Here is a 15,705-nt window from a genome sequence, read left to right as displayed (position 1 = left end):
GAGCCTGACAATCTTTCAGTAATTAGGGCAACTTTTCACTGCTTTGCAGATGCTGAAAAAAGAAAAATATTATGAGTGTTTAATGAAATGCACCATGATCTTGCACTAAGATGATCATATTTTCTTATCAGATAGAAAGAAAATGCAAATAGATCTTGAAGATGTGAAATAAGGGCAGATCTCAAAGCAATGCACAAAGTAAAATACAAAAGGTGAAATACAAAAACTGGAAGAATTGATTATGCCACTTGGTTGCTCTCCCGAGGAAGGTAAAGGAAGCAGGGACATGCTCTGTTACTCCTTGCATATAGAAGCCGGGCTTGGAACCAATATACTGACATCTCTGCCATGCAGCTAATGCCAAGAAGCTAATATGCTGAATCAGCTAGTATCATTTAGGAACTTTCTGGACCTACTGATTGACAGCTACAGAATGTATCTTAATGGTATTCTCTTTGCAAGCCAGTTTTAATGAAAAGAAAGAAAATTATATGGGAGAGAAAGAAGATCAAAAGCAAAGAAGAAAACGGAGCAAAAAATGTTAAAATATCACACTTGTTTCACCAAAGGTGCAAATAGCAAGTGAAATTACTCTAGTACTAGTTAGATAATGAAAGAAACCTATGACCACTATCCTTTGTTTAGACACTTCACCAGAACTACTGACAGAGTACTTGTAATATTAGGTGTTCACCAGTGTTTTTTGACAACTTCAATTAATAGATTCTTATCATTGGATTCTGCCTTAATAATAACAACCATCCTCTTGGCCCTGATGTGAACATCATGCATTAGGTAACCAAGCTCTCTGACATCTGACTGAATAATTAGTAATTCTCAGCATACGTTATCGGAAGGGCACTGGTTAACAATTTTATTTGCATTTTACATCCACTGTTGCTACAATTTCAAACTCATAATCTCTTTAACTCTGAAAGGAAAGCAAATATTCTGTCAAGCATATTCTGCTCTAGACTCCAAAGACATTTTGTACCTCAACCCGTAATAAGCACCAATATCTTTATAAAAACTCTGTTAAATGTTATCAATATTTATGCATTTTAAGGAAAGTTCCAGGCACAGCAGAATCTCCAATTTTCTGGAGACTTTTAACTTGTTAATACTTTTCTTTGAGTAATTTCAACTATTAATTTTAATCACAACATAGAGCATTTGGGGACTCTTGATGAAAGAGGAGTTGATGGATTTACTTTAATGATGGTCTATCAAGAAGAAGTAATATTGATAATATTATTAATTTATAATTTATGTCCCACCTACTTTGTTTTTTCTTGAGATTTTATTCATTTATTTGAGAGACAGAGAGATTGAGAGAACAAGTGCAAGGAGGGGCAAAGGGAGCAGCAGACTCCCCAGTGAGCGGGGAGCCAAATGTGGGACTTAATCCCAGGACCCTGGCATCATGACCTGAGCCAAAAGCAGACACTTAACCGACTGAGCCACCCAGGCACCCTGTCCCACCTACTTCTATTAATAATATAAGGTGACTTCAAGAAGTAAGGTCAGTGGCAGTATCTATAGGAGCAAAATATACTTTCAGAAGTCCACAGAAGACAACTAAGGATATGGATACCTGAAAAAGGTTAATAATTTGACATGCCTTGAGAGTGGTGGTGTGTTGTTTTTTTTTTTTTTTTAATATTTATTAAACATTTATTAAGAACCAAGGCTCAGTACTTTGTGAGAAAAAAAGGTTTTAGTTGCAGTGGTTCTATCGCCATTGTTGTCCTTAAAAATTAAATTCGGGTACAAATTCACATGTCCCCTGCAAGACAAGCAAAGATCAGCAGTTAGCAGGACCTATGCACCTTAGAAGACAGTTCACCATCTGTGAGGTAATAAAAATATGTGTGTTGTGTGTGTGTGAGAGAGAGAGGGTGTGTGTGTTCCAGGTTCCTGTCACAGAACTCCTAAGACCCTTGTAAATTTCCAAGTGATAAGAGGACTAAGATCATCTTTCGTTTTAATGAGTGACTCTGATTGGGTTTCTGGATGGCTTCTGGGTGGGGGCAGGTCACCAGAAAGACTAAGCCATGATTAGAAGCTTGAAATTTTCAGCTCTACCTCCTCCAAGCCCCATTTTTTCAGAGGAGGGAGAGGAGCTGGACATGGAGTTAATAATCTCAATAATATGGAGTTTGGAGAGTTTTCAGGCTGCTGAACACGTCCACACTGGGAGGGTGATACACCCCAAACTGCACAGGGACAGAAGTTCCTGCACTCAGGGCCCTTGCAGATCTCAATCTGTGTATCTCTTCACCTAGGTCTCCATCTGGATCCTTTATCATATGCTTTAAAAACCTACTAAATATGAGTAATTGTTTTCTTGAATTCTGTGAGGGGGTCTAGCAAATTAATTAAACCCAAATCAGTGGTCATGGGAAACTTTCAAAGCAGTAGATGTCCAGGTGAGAACCTAGATTTTTGATTAGCACCTGAAGATGGGAGGACAGTCTTGAGGGACTGAGCTCTTACCCTGTGAGATTTGATGCTGTCTCCAGGTAGATAGGGTCAGAATTGAGTTAAATTGTAGGACACCCAACTGCCGTTGCAGAAAATTGCTTGGTAAAGGAAACCACCCTCCACCCTGCCCACCACATAAAGACATGTTTGGTAATGAGAATTATCAGAAGTGTTGAAAGTATGACAGCTGTTTTAGAGTAAAGGAGAGACACAACAGGAAAACTGAAGTTTGTTTGTTTGTTTTTGTAACACACTGTCTATTGTTGACAGTCTTCTTTGCTTATCTCACTCACTCAAACCCCTACCCCTTATTCTTACAAACATATATTCAACTCATCTGATTCACCATGAGTTGAATTATTGTTAATATTACTTTTGTACCCAAGTGATACTTTGGCATCATTTAGATTGTCTCCTTTGCAATTGGTTTGTGCCAACTTCTTTAATATAGGTCTGTGGTCCAAACTACAAGACTAGCCACCCACAGAGAGAGCTCTGGTCCTCAAAAGAAATGCCAGGCAAAATCCTTACTGGTGACTTTACTCTTCAGTGAATTCTTAACTCAGGCTCTCCAACATTTACATATACGATATGGGTAAATTTCTTTGTCCTATCCAGCACTCCATTACTTTTTAAAATTTTATTTCATTTTTTGCCTTGAACAACCTTTAGCCAGTAGTTCATAATTCCTATTGGTTGTATCCACACAGGTCTCTAAGAAGGAGCAGATACTGAGATGAGAAGAGATGACAAAGAGGTAAATTTATATGAGGATGCCACCATGTCCCTCAAGACAAACACTCAGAAGCAGCATGAGCCTCCTGAGATGTGTGGGGAAAGAAAAAGATAGAAGCATTTATTTCCCACAGTGCATAAGGCCAGGCAGCAGGGAAGGTAGTGAGCCAAGAAAGATATTCAATGATAACATGATCTTTGTATCACCTTTAGGGTGGGTATATTTTTCAAAGCTGCTTTTAGCCTGAATAAAAAAATAAAAATAGAAAGACATACAACTCAGATATTCTATCAAAACAAAATACATTTGAAGAAGAATACTTATTAAAAAAGAAATTATAGGGGCGCCTGGGTGGCTCAGTGGGTTAAGCCGCTGCCTTCGGCTCAGGTCATGATCTCGGAGTCCTAGGATCGAGTCCCGCATTGGGCTCTCTGCTCAGCAGGGAGCCTGCTTCCTCCTGTCTCTCTGCCTGCCTCTCTGCCTGCTTGTGATCTCTCTCTGTCAAATAAATAAATAAAATCTTTAAAAAAAAAAAAAAGAAATTATACATGATGATGGATAGGAAGACATTACCCAAGGAAAAACCAAAACAACAACAAAAACAATCTGCAAAGAAAGGAGCACAGAAGAAACATGCATTTTAAAATGCCAGTAAAGAAAAATAATTATAATGTGTTAAGTTAAAAGAAAAAGAATAAATGTGACTTAGCTTATTGTCTAGAAAAATGAAAAATTTATTAAAATAATACATGTGTTAAAATATAAATTAGGTAGAGAAATTAAATAAGGACATTGAAATTAACCCCAGACTAGTAGAATGACTGATGTTTTACTTTGATTTTTTCCAAAAGCAGACCCTGAGCTGAGGATTCAGGGCCAGTGGTTCATTAGAAGGCTAAAAGGAACACCCACAGGAGGATAAGGAGGTGAAACAAGGATGAGAAAACAATCAGTGAATGGTTCTATTATCCAGCCAGCCAGGAATACAAGTAACTGAAGCTAAATCCTCATAATGACATTTGGGAGTGAAGGCATACACATAACCTCAGAGCTCATCTCTCCAAGAAGCAGGGGAGGAAAGGTAATTGTGTATTAGTGCTAGTTGGTCCCTGGAGTCTAGTCCTCATTGGAGCACTACTCCTAGGGCGGTGGGTTGCTCTGCAAAAACAGCACGCCAAACAAGAAACAATGTTGGCTATAGATGCAAGAAAGAGCCATCAGCAAAGCGACGTTGCCTGACTAAGTGATAAGGGCATAGGACATTGAGAGACTGAAGTCATCTTCCACAAAGGCCTTATGGGACCTAATCAACACATAAAAAAAGTCTATGAGATGTTGGAATAGTATTAATGTATTAAACCCTGGAATTTGTATGTATTAAATGTGTTAAATGCTGGAATCTAAATCTATAAAATGGAAAGATTAATTAGTCACACCCCCACCAGGGGTATTACTACTCTACCCCACCAAAACCACATTCTTTATTTTTAATATAATTATATTAAAATATAATTTAATATATAATAATAAAGTATAATGAATATTTAATATATAATAATAAAATATAATGAATATATAATAATAAAATAATTTAATATAATTATATTAAAATATATATTTAATAAAACATTTTTAATATTCAGTGGAATAAAAATATATGCCTCATCAGAAAACATATAACATGTTTCATGCCCCATAGTAAAGGAAAGGAGGACTTCATAAGGTTGAGATAAGAAACTCTTTAACTCAAATTCCCCATCACAATTGGGGAAGGAAAATGCATATAGGTAAACGAGCCCTCTATTCCTCAGCCCTTAAGCAGATAAACGTATTGAAAATGAATCAGGGGCCTAATGTTAATACCTGGGGGATCAGAAGTCCTTAAAAGCTCACATAAATGTCTATTCTGGAAGCCCCAGTGGAAAGCCACAGTGAGGGAATCCCCCAGAGAAGAACAGTTGCACAAGATGTTCAGAGACAGGACGGTGTGGAGGAGAGTGATTCACACCCCCAGTGTGACATCTGTTCTCAGCCTAAAAACAGAACTGTACCTACCACTTCTGTCCATCTGGTACCTGCAACAGGATTTAATTCATCTCAAAATGAGATGCACGGACTCACATTATGGAAACAATTAGAAAAATAATTAGAGAAAAACTAATTTGTTCAATATGATTACATATTTCTAAAAGAGATTTTTGGAGGCTAATACATATAAACGTATCAAAGTAAAAGATCAGATGATGTGCTTAGTGAAATTATTGAACTTAAAGGAAAATCTTATGTAGAATATATGATGGGATTTTGTCATTTTGTCAAAACATTCACTGTAGTTCATAGTAATAATAACCTCAAAATCATTTTAGTTGTAGTAAATTTTGCATGTACCTTAAGCAAACTAAAGAATACTTGGCTTGGTTTCTTTGTTTGCTTATTTGTTCAAAAAGCTACCTCTTTTAGAAAATCCATTGTTTGAGCACTATCAAAACAGAGTTATCAATGCCATTCTGAAGCCAGATAAAAATCAAAGTGTCCTCAAAATCTATTTGTAGCCATGGCTGGGAGTCATGGCTGCCCAGTTACCACATGTATTACCTATTATCTATTGCCACTTACCAAATTACTCCAAACTTTCAATGGTTTGCAACAATAGTAATCAGTTACTATCTCTTATGATTTCTTTGGATTAGATGGGAAGTTAGGGAAAACATGATGCCTGGGGCTGAAATGTTCAAAGTCGGGAGAGTGGAGTCATCAAAAACTTTTATTCACTCATTTGTCTGATAGTCAATATTAGGTCTCAGCTGGAGACCAACTTGATGTGGTCAGCCAGAACACCCACATGTGGACTGACCATGTGGCCTGGGCTGTTTCACAACATAGTATCAAGTGTCTCAAGAAGGAGGCCAAGCCAAGTCGGAGCTGTGTTGCCTTCTAAGATATAGCCTCAGAAGTTGGTAGCATCATTTCTGCTTCGATTCTATTTACTGGGAAGTTAGAAAGTCCTGCTTCATTTCAAGAGAGAGAACAGAGACTCTACCTCTGAGAAACGGAGCATCTAGGCCACATTGGAAAAAAATAGGATGTGGGATGGGCTATATATTGATGTAGCCATTTTTGGAAAAGGGAATGTGCTACCCCACAACATATGGTCCATTGATCCTCTCTATACCAGAGGGATCTTTTCCCCCATAAGCAGACTGCGCCTAGAATCTATCTTTTATAATGACTAGTTATTATACTGAATAAGTGGGGAAGACTTTGGAGGATTTTCGTTGGAATTCATTCCTTTTAAATATTTGAGGGCTAAAGAAAGCAAAGAAACAAAACAAATGGAAGGTAGTAATTTTAATTAAATTATGTCTTCTACCATATTTAGCTCTCCAGAGTATTGTAGTTTCTAATAACATTTCATCATCCCTTCAAAATTATTGCAAAATCCAAATAACTGTGAGTTACTGTTTTTCATATGTTTTATTTAAGCTATAAAGGAAACAACATAGAGAATCACAGCAGAAATCTTTAAGAAGTATTCAATATTTCTTTTTAATTATTTTTTTATTTATTTATTTATTTCCTATACACCAAAAAAAAAAAAAAAAAAAAAAAGAAATCTTTAAGAAGAAAAATTTCTTTCTGTGAATTTCTATTAATGAGTAAATTTTTTCTCTTTAGGGAATGGACAGTCTACCTTTACCTTTCTAGTACGATCTGTGGTCCATTATAGCAATTTGATCTTTTTTTTTTTTTCCTTTGCATGATTCCCTTTCCTACAAAAGCTAGTTTTAAGGTATTTTACAGTTAAACTCTAGCCATGTTTTTGATTCTTAAGTGAATTTAATGGTGTTGATATAGGTCTAGAAAACTCAAAATTAAAATTTAGTTTATGATTATCACTGATTGTAAATGATACTAAATATGGTTGTTTTATTTTTAATATTTTCTTATTTGATATTTCAAAATCGTAAATCTCCCTCAAATATAATCAATTTTAATGGAACATAGTTATATTTTAAAGACAGTAAAATGCTAAATATTGAAGAAAGTTTCATTAAAAATATAATAGTTTTAAACTATTGAAAACAAGGCAGTTGTTAATATTCATGTAAAAAGGAAATAGTTAACCAAATTATTAATAGGTAAGAAAATAAAGAACAATTTAGTCAGTAGGTTCATTAAAAATTTACTATATATAAATGGAATACAAATAAATTGTATTTGTGACAGACTCAGAAGCAATGTAACAGACTCAGAGAAAATGTGCTGTATAGAAATTTGCTGATTTTTCACACCTAATTTCATTTCAGAAACTACATTCTGACTATTCCCAGTTGATTCTGATTCTCCAGGCAGATTGTCCCCAGTCTCTTCATTCTATATTTTACCCTCATTCCTTGAATCAAAATTGCTTTGGATATTTCTTATTGCTTCTTAAACCCTTCCTCACCCATTGAAATTAAAACTGCTAGTACCACCCTAAAAGCCATTATTCTTGGTAATCATGAATGTTCCCAAGTCTGGGTTTCTTTTCTTCATTTTCTCACTGCATAAAATTGCCCAAACATGCTCAAACCATTCTGTGATCCCCTAAAGGTGATTACTAAATGCTTTCTGTTTCATACTTCCTTTCTTACTTTCTGAATGAGTCTTAGAGCATGGGCCTCTGTGTTATTCTGGATAAATGTTGGGTTGCAGTAAGAGACCCCAAAATAAAGAGTTCATAAATCTAGGTGAGTGGCCTAACACTTCCCTGGCATCCTGATAGTGCTGAAGATACAGTGATCTTCCAACTTAGTGCTCTGCATCCTTAACCTGCCATCTTTGATCTTGAGGCCAAATGGGCTGTGAAGGCTCCCTCCTCCATAATTACATTCCAGACAGTGGCAAGAGAGAAGAAACTTGCGGAGAGCACTTTCTTTTTATAGTTATGACACAGAAGTAGTGCTGCTATGTCCACTAAGTAACAGTGAGTCTATGACTTGTTTTTGTAGCAAAGAAAGCTGTCATATAGCCACTCATATAACTCTTCCACCAATAGAAGAGGAGGTCAGATAATGGGAAGCAATCAATATTCTCTGTGAGAAATTTACAATCAGCCAGATTTGAGCCTTCATCCCTGCTCTGTATTTTGTTAGCTACTAGGTAACATGAAGGTCTAAAAGCTTAAGTATCCTGGCCTCATCTGACTTATTTTAAAAAAGTATTGAGAAAATTGCATCCAAAATGACTATAAAGGGTTTCACCTTATTTTGAGAATATAATATATGCTCAATAAATGAGAGCTAGTAGAGACAGAAGAGCAGTAGTAACAAAGAGATATAATATGGAAGACTTTAAGTTGGGTAGTAATTATGCTCACTGGATACTTGCAAACAGGAACTCTGGTTGGTTGGCAGCCTAGGATGGAGAGATAAAGGCAGATAAGAAAGATCTTAATTGTTTACAGTATACATGAATATGCCAAGAACATAGAGTAAAGCAGATGAGTGAAATATTGGAAACAAGCTCAAGATTGAAATATATCCCTCCTTTCTTCATTGATTTTTGTTTCTTCTAGTCATTTGTAAATGGTCATAAGAGGTCAACATTTTTCCACTTATATATATATTAAATGCAACACTCCATATTAATCATGATTTTCTTATTCTGATTGAATGTGGCAATTGCCAACCAAGTTCACCAAGCTCAAAGAAGAATCAAACCTCAGACTAGTTATTCTCTTCCTTTCTTAGCTACTAACTTTTGTTGAAAACTGAGTCTAAACCTTCATCAACAGGGATATTAAAGAATATATAGAGATATATAGAAACACATCATATATGCAGGATTGGTGGCAAGTAGGGGTTTTCTCTAGATTTCTTAGCATGAGGCCCAGGGAAAATTTTAGGAAAAGGGGAAAAGCCAAATAGTCATGACTGTTCTCACCCCTTCAAGCAGAACAATTTTGTTTTAACATATTGGAGTCCTCTTTTGTTTTTGTTTGTTTTGAGTTAAAGGCCTTATTCTCCTTTTAGAAAATAATGTGAAATTTTATCTGGCACAAAACTCCGGTTTTAAATGCTACATGGATTCACATCAGTTATTTCTTAGCTCTTTATTTGTAAATTATTTGTTGGCATTAGCTACGAGTATTTTCTTCTACCAGAAACTTTTTCATCCACTGTTCACTCATTTCTTCCCAAATTATCAATTCCCTTTTTGTTAGAACTAACACTCTACTTGGTATATAAAAATTTCAATACGTTTTGCTGAACAATTAAATTCAAGAATGAATGAACATTAACTTTCACTGACCAAACAAACCACTCTCAGAGGAATCTCATTACAGATTATGTCATCACTAAAATAATTTAGCATTATGGAGTAGAAAGAATGCTGTGTTTGAAGTTAAACATAAAAAAAAGTCTTGGTTAAATCTCTCATTTCTAAAACTCATGAGTTCTGCCACTAAAGACAAATTCTTGTCAAACTTTTAACAACACTGAGGCTCACTGTCTTTTCTGTAAAATGGAAATGACATTGCCTAGAAAAACCCACGTGAGATAATATACATAAGAACACTTAGTAAGTTGTAAATTGCAAAGCAAAATTAAGACGTTGTTATTAATCCAAATTGGAATCAATTTCTATTGGGTTTGCACAGATCTTATGCTGGCACAATGTAAGGAAATGAGTTTTCCTTTACAAAAAGCCCATGTGTAGTGCTCAGCGCTGGAACAAGATTGTGAGAATATTTCCAACCACAATTAATTTTTTTTTAAAGATTTTTATTTATTTATTTTACAGAGAGAGATCACAAGTAGATGGAGAGGCAGGCAGAGAGAGAGAGAGAGAGGGAAGCAGGCTCCCTGCTGAGCAGAGAGCCCGATACGGGCCTCGATCCCAGGACCCTGAGATCATGACCTGAGCCGAAGGCAGCGGCTTAACCCACTGAGCCACCCAGGCGCCCCCACAATTAATTTTTAATTTCACACTGATTCTTATCTGTGAGAAACTGGTGCTTATACAATTAGACACATGAGTATTAACCCAATACAGCCAGTTGAAGAATTGGGGAGGGAGGGATTATTTTACACTTTAAGTCATTGTTTCACATTTCTGAAGCTCCCAGTGGGCTCTAAACAGAGTTGTTCATCCTTCTCTGCATTGTCCATTGTTCTTTTCCATAATGAGTTCCTTTGGTTATCAACGTGGCATATATGAAATTCTCTGGGGTAAAGTTGATCTTCATAGCAAATTTTTATTTATCCAGTTCAGTTCTAAGCAAAATTTCTTTTTTTAGAAGATTGTATTTATTTGAGAGAAAATGAGCAGGAGTGGGTAGAGGAGTGGAGAGAGAGGGAGGAAGAGACTCCCTGTTGAGCAAGAAGCCTGAGGTGGGGCTCGATCCCAGGACTCTGAGATCCTGACCTGGGCCAAAGTCAGATGCTTAGCCGACTGAATCACCTAGGCGCCCCCTAAGCAAAAATTTCTATTGATAAGATCAGTAGGGGCATAAACAAAATTTTTTAAAAATTCTTCCGTTAAGATCTCAATTATGGTTTGCTTATGGGATGTGATAAAACACTTTAATGTTTTCCTAATACATTCCTACTGCAACCTCTTTCTCTTCCTGATTGTAATGAGAATCCCTGTGAGTTCGGCATCAATTGGATATGTTGATTCTATCAAATACCAATTTCAGAATCTTGAATGTGTTGGTTACATTTCAGAAATTACATTTCTTCATCTGTGAAATGATTATCATCCCTATGCCATGACATCTTAGTAAAGATTAGGCAAAATAATTAGTACTTAAAAATTGATCAGTATAAAGTAGCAATTACAATTATGCTCTGTAATAGTGGAACAAAGCCAAAGTAAAAGCTATATGGTAACAAAACTGTGGCATTACAGTAAAAAGTGGTAAATCCCCAAAACATGATTTTAACAACTTTATCAGAATGATGATACCACCAGGCCAGAAAGAAATTGAATTGATTATCTTTGGTTATAATATAGATGCTTTTGCTCAGGATATGATATTATTTTATCCCCAGAGAAACCTTCTATGAACCATAAAATGGATATCATAGATCATCCGTGTACTTATCCATACTTTAGTCTAGCTTAATTTGGGCATAGCCTTTGTATTAAATCCCTCATTAAGTTTCTCTTCTTTGACCCAAAGGTAATAGTTGCCTATTGATAAATAATTTTATGACTATTAAAAGTTATGAGACATAGACACAGTAATTATAAAAATTTTAAAACACAACTTCAAATGATAAATATAACTAGTTAATTAAATTAGTTCACCTCAAGTGTCAGATTAATTCCCACTTTTGTAAACTCAGACTGGCAGAGCCATCACATATCTCACCTTCTCTATCAACAAATAATTCGGTTTATTTATATATTTATATATTAGAGCCTGTAGTGATCCCCAAATTTTCACAAATTTAAGCAGCTCATTGCTGTTACCATAATTTCTACTTCCAGGTTAATTATTAATTAAAATTAATGTTATTTTTAAATTCTTAAATTGTTTATTATGTTATGTTAGTCACCATATAGTACATAAGTTTTTGATGTAGTGTTCCATGATCCATTGTTTGCATATAACACCGAGTGCTCCATGCAATCCATGTCCTCCTTAATACCTTTAAATTACCACATCTAGGAATGGCATGTCCAAAATGCAAGAAGTCATTCAGATTTCGTATGAAAATATTTGTACCTCATAACAGCACTCTTTTCTTTTTTCTTCTTCTAAGCTTTAGGACAACTTCTTCAATAAGAAACCTCAACTTTTTATAAGTTTACCTGCACAGATCAAAATTCCTTCCTAGCATAGAGATATATGTTATTTTTAAAGTCAGGATATTCTGGGCGCCTGGGTGGCTCAGTGGGTTAAGCCCCTGCCTTCGGCTCAGGTCATGATCTCAGGGTCCTGGGATCGAGTCCCACATCGGGCTCTCTGCTCAGCAAGAAGCCTGCTTCCCTCCCTCTCTCTGCCTGCCTCTCCGTCTACTTGTGATCTCTCTCTGTCAAATAAGTAAATAAAATCTTTAAAAAAAAAATAAATAAAGTCAGGATATTCTGTGCTGATGAAAATTTTACTCCTGATTACTAGTCTCAAGTTTGGGCTAGACACATTTCTGCATTAGTCAGAAGAAATATCAGACTATCCGCCTCAATCTCAGAATTTAGCTGACATATACTATGTGTGTTCCATTACAAACCTATGAGTGAATCTGTAAGGACGAATAATTTCGTATGCAAAATACAAAGTGAAGACCTTTGTATCTCCACTAAATAAACATACCAGATGTTTTTCTTCGTATCAGGTCCTCTCCATTGAGGAGTGGGTGAGGTGAAATAAAATGGAAGCATAAAATGCATGAAATAAGATTTCTTTTCTCATGTAGAGGAAAACAGACTCTCTTTGAAGTATTTACAGTCATCAGCAAGTTTGGTAGCAACTCCTCAAATATTTAATATTAAATCAATGTTCAAAGACAGTATAAGCAGAAGATACCCTACTTTTAAAGGCAAAACTAAATGCTAATCTACACATTGGGAAAGAAGTTATATCGTTTGAAGATTTCGCTTATTAAAGAAAGAGGATTTAGTTTGTTGGTCTAGGAATTCTCTTTGCTTAAAATAGCTGCTAAAATCCCTTTGTATTTATATCACATTAAATTTACTTCCTCGGTGTAAGCCAAGCAAACATCAGGTCTTCATAAAATACATTATCTGAAAGATTGTTAGAAGGAGCAGAAAAGTAGAGATTTTCAGATAAGAATGGACAACAGGGCATGTTGAAAACTGCTGAACTTGTCTCTACTCAGGACTCACATAACAACTCTGCTCCATAATAGCCATTAACCACCATGTGTTCATTGATTTTTTCAGCTAAAGAAGAAATAGCCATATAACAATTTGGATCAGAGGAAAACAGCTAATTCTTTATATTTTTATCCATTTTATGACTGGTCAGTTTTCAAAGAAATATTACCAAAGCTTTGTTTTTCACGTAGTAGCTACACTAATAATTTTTTTTCTTTTTTTAAGTAAGACAAATTGACATAGTCTAAATGAGTTCTTTGATCTGAAATATGACTCTGAGGAATTAGGCAATTCTCCCCAACCCACCACCCCCAACCCCTACTGGGTGGTTTTGACTACAGAGAAAGAAATGCTTGTAAACTGTTCTGAGCTTTGTTTCCAGAACAATGGGACAGCTTATTACTACATTTTCCACAAAGAGTGCTTTGTGGTCATAGAGCACAATAGATACTACATTTTTGTTAGCTAAGTAGATATCTAAAGCCAAATTGCACAAACCACTTCACCCAGTGAGAAGAGTGAGGCCAACTAACGTCTTTTCCTTTCTCCTTCTTCTGTGACCACAAGGCAATAGGCCTCTTTCCTGTTTCTCCCTGTTCTCTTCTACCCTCTCCTTCAAGCAGAGTGGCTTCCGCGAGTCCACGTTATTGCCTAGACTCACAATTGGGCCAATTTTCTTAAAAGTTCAATGACAGAAATCTGCTTTGTAGGTTACTAGAAATGTCCTATTTCTCTTGAGATTGAGGGAGATCCTGCAGACTTGACACAGGAGAATGAGGGAAAAGAGAGAAACTGGTAAAGTTCTTTTTGGGCTTGGTGACTGCAATTTTGCCTTAACTAAATGTCTCTTCAGATGATTAATATCTATTCATCTATTCAACAGCTAGATACTGCCTTCCTAGGGTATGAAACATATAAATTATATTCACATGATTTAAAAAGTGACATATAAATTCTCTGCTTTCTTAAATCATATTAAATTTACACAGAGAACACACACAAACATATGGAAACTTATGTCAAAAATTAACTTATATTGTTAATTTCATTTTGTATATAAAATAAGCTATATTTCAATAAATAAATAAATAAATAAGCTATATTTCTAACATGATAAACCTTAACCATATGCATATTTTGTCATATGCAATATTTTTAAAGTTAAACATATTATGAATTTTCTCCTTGTTTGGGATGTTAAATGATAGAAAAATTGAGTGGGCTATCCAGGAAGTTCTTTTAAGAATATTGATAATATAAAACAAACAAACAAAAAAGGCAAATCAATAGTGAGATAACATACAACATAGATATTGATTAGTACTAAGAATTCTAATAATGGAAAATTATCAGTCTTTGCAGGTGGCCTCTAGTCTCATTTTTCAATCTGTGGACTAATATATAAATATTAAAAGTCATAAATATTTTATCATGGCTTTTAAGAAGAACCAACCACATGCTGCAGTAAAACACATATCTAAGATCATTATGTTCACAGTTTAGGGTCATTTAGAAAGTTTTAAATAGAACTAAGACTCTTCTGGTTCTCAACAAATGCTTCTAAATTCCTGTTTTCCTAGCAAGATTAAAAGCTCTTAGGATGAAAGAGTCTGTTCTGTGCTAATTCCAATCTCCCACTTTGCCTTGCATTGTGCTCACTACACTCAAGAAATGACATCAACATATATTTGTCAAGCACCTCTTACCTCTCTTCTCAGTTCATATGAGACACAGAATAAAATAGTATTTTGTCTGCCAGAAATTTACAGTATTTCAGGGATATTAGTTGTTTCCTTACTTCTTCTGAGCTGATCAGTTTACAGAAAACCAGGGACAGACCGGTCCAAAAAGAGATGAATTGAAGCAAGCTCAAGTTTTATGTTGTCGTTATTTTGCCTGGCTTAGGACATCCAAGCTGTACTTCCTGCAACTCATCAATCAAAGAATAGTCTTTTGTTTCACAAAATTACAAAAATATGTAACATACATTATATCATAAATATGACAGTTCTAATTCCCTAGGACTTTAAGTGTAGAATTGTGCTCCTACTTGCTAAATTACACTACTTTTGGATGCCACTCAAATAAAATGGCAGTATCCTTCCTTTAATAGTAATAAAAATTATTGCCCTTGATTTGTAAAAGACTGTTTAACTTAAATTTTTGGACCTCCTTTCCCAGATCCTGCCCCTAGTTCCCAAGATTCTAGACATTCAGAAGAGTTACCAGTGTCTTAACCTAGGATCTTTCCCTTTTTAAATTCTGTTGAAAAATTATTTCAAGAACTTCTAAGAATTCGTCTTTCCTGTGGCTGTATCTAGGTGCTAGGTTCTGGAGATGCAAAGTCAAATAAAATGGGTTTTCTACTCTGATTTAGAATAAACATTGCTTGAGATCAAATTACAAGAGGATAAAGGGTTAGCTATGAGTCCTAGAGTCTATGCCACATAAATACACAAATGCAGAAGTGAGCCAAGGATAAGACTCGGGCTCAGGAGTCTGACTATAGAGCCTGTGCTCATGGGAGCACTGGGAACATCAAAATAAAAGAACTAGAAAGAAAGATGTTTTCTATCATTGTGAAATGCTGCAGTTTTTTTTAATTTCAAAGCTAAAAAAATTCAAAGTATGACAATATATTAATTATGAAGATT

The sequence above is a fragment of the Lutra lutra genome, chromosome 2, assembly GCF_902655055.1.
Source record: "Lutra lutra chromosome 2, mLutLut1.2, whole genome shotgun sequence".
Taxonomy (NCBI): domain Eukaryota; kingdom Metazoa; phylum Chordata; class Mammalia; order Carnivora; family Mustelidae; genus Lutra; species Lutra lutra.
This window is presented reverse-complemented; position numbering follows the sequence as displayed.